The sequence below is a fragment of the Montipora capricornis genome, chromosome 7 (assembly GCF_036669925.1).
Source record: "Montipora capricornis isolate CH-2021 chromosome 7, ASM3666992v2, whole genome shotgun sequence".
Taxonomy (NCBI): Eukaryota; Metazoa; Cnidaria; class Anthozoa; order Scleractinia; family Acroporidae; genus Montipora; species Montipora capricornis.
Genome location: NC_090889.1, coordinates 42,909,042 through 42,914,041, shown reverse-complemented (window position 1 = coordinate 42,914,041; position 5,000 = coordinate 42,909,042). Strand labels below are relative to the sequence as shown.

At 39.9% G+C, this 5,000-nt stretch overlaps 1 protein-coding gene across 1 annotated transcript in view; it reads left to right on the top strand.

Moving 5' to 3' along the window:
- The first annotated feature begins 482 nt into the window (after positions 1–482).
- LOC138057989 (uncharacterized) overlaps positions 483–5,000 on the top strand; it is a 31,990-nt gene continuing 27,472 nt past the window's right edge. Inside the window, exon 1 of the mRNA XM_068903890.1 lies at positions 483–519. The gene's annotated coding sequence lies outside the window, so the exon portion shown is untranslated. The remainder of the gene's footprint in view (positions 520–5,000) is intronic.

Genomic DNA, 5,000 nt, shown 5'->3' with positions numbered 1-5,000 from the left:
CATGTTTTAGAGGTTAATATCGCCAAATGAGTGCTTACAGTCATGTTTGCAACGTTACACAGGTGCTCAAGTGCTGAGCCATTCTAGGCCTAAATTGTAGTTAATTGTCATTTTTGTTTTTAATTTTATACATTGAGTTCGACTGTTACGCTATTACATATCTTTAAACCCCGAAGTGTTTGCGGCACTGCCTTTGGTTCGGGGAATACGTTCTCATTTTTCCCACAGGGTTTTTGGTTTTTCGCACCGGGCAATGCCACTAGTTTGTTTATTACATATCCTTTACTTGCTGAAACATGTTTATTTCAATTTATGTTCGCCAATAGTTGTTGCTGTTCTCCAAATCACGCTTGTAATGTTACGACGGAAGTGGTGAAGCTGAAATAACCCTAACCCTAAACCCTAAGGAGAGATTTGAGATAAATTATCACGCTTCACGGGGATCATATTAATATTCTCTTGCTAAAAGTTAGGATTAATAGGGGAGCCTCAAGATGGAGGGTGAAAACATGTCTTTAGGTTAATAAATAACAATATTATTGATTTGTTTCCATTGTGAAAAGCATCTTCGTTTCGTGGGCATATCCTTTGTTATTTCATTCATCAAGACCATTAACAAAAAATGAAGTTTTCACAGGTCTGCGATGCAGGCGGACATTTAGTATCTTACCTTTTGAGCTAAATTAGTCAATCGAGACATATGAGGGTCTCCCATGGGTTTTAGAGAACAAGGAAACATGGCTAGCTTCAACTAAAAAACGGGAACAAAGGCAAAATATCAGGGAACAAGGGAACATTTTAGGGATCAAAAAGCTGAGAACAAGTTTGGAAGTAATTTCGGGAATATCGAACAAGGGAACATGAGCAAATTTTTAAAGAGAACAGGGGAAAAAGGACCACCCCCCTTCCCCTGGGAAGGCCTATGTGTCACAAGATCCAGCCATGTCGCTGTTACTGTTTTTCAATTGCTAAGATTTGGAGCCGGAAAGACTATGGTTACAGTATAGAAGCTTAAATGCACCAAACGGTCGATATAGTGGTCGACTCATTAGTGTAATAACCAGACGATAGGTCTCGGATGATGATAAAATGCATCTCGACTTGAATCCACAAAAAACCCACAGAAAAAAATTGTCTTAATTAACAACGTAGAAGCTTAAATGAACCTAATAATCGCGATCGTAGTGCGATTCGTAGGTGTGTTTCGACACCAGACGATCCAGATTTGTTCATTCAGATGCTTCGGTTCAGGCGTGTGGTTTCTCTGTCGTTTATGTTAGTTAGGTTTTCCACCTATACTAGTTCCATAAAGAGAGCATCAAAATCTCGAGGTGGAGAGAGCTCATTACTGTCGATTTGGCTTTGATCAGTTGCATGGTTTACAGACCTTTAATCTTTAATCTTTAATGAGTTTACAGTTAAGTTAAGTTTTCAGGCTTTCCATTTCCAAGTCTTTGGGTCGCTAGCCTCTTGCAGTCACACATTTTCAAGCCGCAACTTTGTCTTCTAGTTTTGGCTTTTCTCCAATCGTCGGTCTGCGGCCGAAACGTCCAAAATAAACTTAATGGCGATTGCGTGGTAACAAAAAAGCCTGAAATTGAATACTTCTACGTCACTAGAGCGGTAGGGCTTCAGTTGCAGTAGGTGTTTGTGAGGGCCGGGATTACGGGTAGTGACTGGTGTATTTAAGCTAAGTACAGCACGTGATTAGTCATTCTAGGTCCACACATTTTACCCGACGCAATGTTTCGAGATTTTGGAGAAAGGGTTCTTTATTTCTCTTACAGGTCAATATCTCTTACGGTATTTGCGCGGCCTCCTTTTTTGAGTCCCGTTTGTTATTTGTTATTGTTATAGAAAAAAATTGTCTTAATTAACAACGTAGAAGCTTAAATGAACCAAATAATCGCGATCGTAGTGCGATTCGTAGGTGTGTTTCGACACCAGACCTCGGACAGTAATCAAATGGAAATCATAAATCTGAGAAACACATAAAAATATGTTCAAAGGATAAAAATGGACGTATCCGTTAGGAATTTCTCATCGCGACGTCGATAGATAGGACGAACATTATAGTCCATTAGTCTACCTAAATGGTTGAAATGCTGCCGAGAGGATGGCAGATAGTCAGTAATGGTCGGTTCGTGCGTGGAATTGTAGGCAGATTTTTCAGAGCTGAATTATTTTGAGTTTAAAAATTTCCTTATTTGGATGTAACCCAGCCCGTGCATTTTCTCGCGCGTGCAATTTCGATCTCATTTTTGTATTGGTATCCTAAAATCCCCAGCTTTGTTCCAAGGAAAAAAATACAAAATTGCACGCTTCAAGGTCATGTGCTTCTGGTCTTACAAGACGTGGACCCCAAAGTGGACCCCCTTCCGGACCCCACTCGAGAAAAGAAAGGGAAAAATAGTTTGAGGATACGAGCATATACTTCTTGAGATGGTTTTAGAGATGGTGTTTACTAAGGACGCTTTCCTTTTGACAGAACTGACCGGCCAGACTGGGCAAAAGGAAGGACTACCTCTACAACGCTTTCAAATTAACTCACTTCGAGGATGATATATACTCCTCCAGAAGAATACGAGGGATCATCTTCCAAGTGTTCCTTCAAAGTGTTGCATTTTCCTTGCAAACTGACTGGTCTGGCCGGCCAGTTCTGACAAAAGGAAAGCGCCCTAATTCAAAGATATTTTTGCCCCGGCTTATGATTATGCTGGAAATGTAGATCTTAACAAGTGTTATTGAAATCCAAAAAGAAAATTGAGGGTAACCAAGCGTTTTCCAAAGATAATTCATGAATAATATTTGTAAAAAATTAAAGATCTAAAATACAAACAATGCATGGCGTCCTTTCTCAAATTGAAACTTAATTATCTGTCAAAAATGCTAGGCTACCCCAGTTTCCTTTTTGGATACCTAGAGTACTTACTAAGACCTACTTTTTCCAGTTAGTTTTGACCTGTGCAAAAATATCCCTGTATTAGTAAGCATCACCGGAAACCTGAGTATCTCGAGATGCGCACAAAGTGTGCGGAATAACAAAAAAAGGCACCGTCCTTAAGAAGTGCGGAGTACTATTATTCATGTGACTGATTGAAGCTATATATACTTTGCCCTTGAGTACACTCCCAATTTGTGGTAAAGATAACCACGCATCGTTTCTAAGGAAACGATACAACATTAAATAGTCCCCTTAGAGGACATGTGGTTACTCGTAAAATTAGGAACCCAGAAAGATTGAAGGAAATACATAACATTGACATCGAGCATGTTGATCATTTCCGAGTTAAGTTAAATGTGTTTTTCACAGCGAATTGAAGCGCGAAGTGTTGTACTATTCATGAGAAAGATTTGTGAATCAACAAGATCAGCATGAAAGAGGTCAATATGTAAGCAAACCGCTTGATTTGCTGCTCTTCCTTTGTGAGAAGGTTCGCAAAAGTTAAACTTTGTCGGGTAGGGTTTGTATCTGGATGAGAGACCATGCAAGGAGATATACGACGCGCGAGATCCTTTCGTAGACGCCAAATGCCTTTTTTTCAATCGGAATACTCATATTGAACGGATTTTTGACCATTCCGTTCAGCCTGACAGCTTTTCCCATTTGTATTTCACGAAGCTGCAATGAAGTGTACATAAAGGGATAAAAGAAGCATCAAGGTCGCCTCCCCGCAGATAACCTTTGCGGTTCGTTCCCAAAGGACGTCTGCGGGGAGGCTAGCATCAAAGAAGCCAAAATGAACCAGAAGACTGAAAAACAGCGCAAGTTGCAAGCTTCTGCTCTAATTCCCCGCTAGCAGAGATTTCTTTTCTTTTTGCCTTGCGTCAGCCCAGCGAACGCAGAAGAAAAGAGACCTGCTAGCAGGAAACCATTCTTAATTTCTGCATTAGCGCTTAACCACAATTCTTCTATAAGCTTGACTATAAACTGAGTTGTTTTTTAGTATATCATGTTAAAAAACGTACCTTAGTATTCGAGTAAATGGTCATGTTAGACTACAGTTTTACATTTATTTACCTTTATTTATAGTTCTTACGGAAACCAAACAGATGAGCAAAACAAAAATGTTCTTAGCTGACTCTGTCGCCTGACTCTGACTCTCTCGCCTGATCGTTCTTATAAAAAAGCAGCTATGATAGAAGGACAATAAACTGTTTAATGTTTTATTTTTGTGCGCGATGGTCTTCGAGAAAGAAAGCAGTGAAAATGTAAAATAAAATTAAGTGTTTCATAGTAAAACAGATGCTACATCCGGAATGACCTGAAAAACTCCATTAACCCTTTCACTCTTGTAAGGGCCACTGAGACTCATAGATTTTACTCTGTCTAACGCCAGACGATTTTACTCGTCAATGGGGAACCCCACAGGAATGAAAGGGTTAATAACAGCTAGGTTCACTCAAAAACTATGTCCCCATTAACCCTTTCACTCCTGTAAGGGCCACTGAGACTCATAGATTTTACTCTGTCTAACGCCAGACGATTTTACTTGTCAATGGGGAACCCCACAGGAGTGAAAGGGTTAATAACAGCTAGGTTCACTCAAAAACTATGTCCCCATTAACCTTTTCACTCCTGTAAGGGCCACTGAGACTCATAGATTTTACTCTGTCTAACGCCAGACGATTTTAATCGTTAATGGGGAACCCCACAGGAATAAAAGGGTAATAACAGCTAGGTTCACTCAAAAACTATGTCCCCATTAACCCTTTCACTCCTGTAAGGGCCACTGAGACTCATAGACTTTACTCTGTCTAACGCCAGATGATTTTACTCGTCAATGGGGAACCCCAGAGGGGTGAAAGGGTTAAGGATGATTTAATGTGTGGGGTAATAACTACGAAGCTGCCATATCTCAAGTGGTAAAGCTGCAAAACAAAGCTTTAAGAATCATCAATGAGGTACCACTTCGTGAGCATATTACTCCCCATTATGTTAATCTTGGCCTAATTAAATTTCCTGATATTGTGAAGTTAAAAACTTGTCAACTATTTTA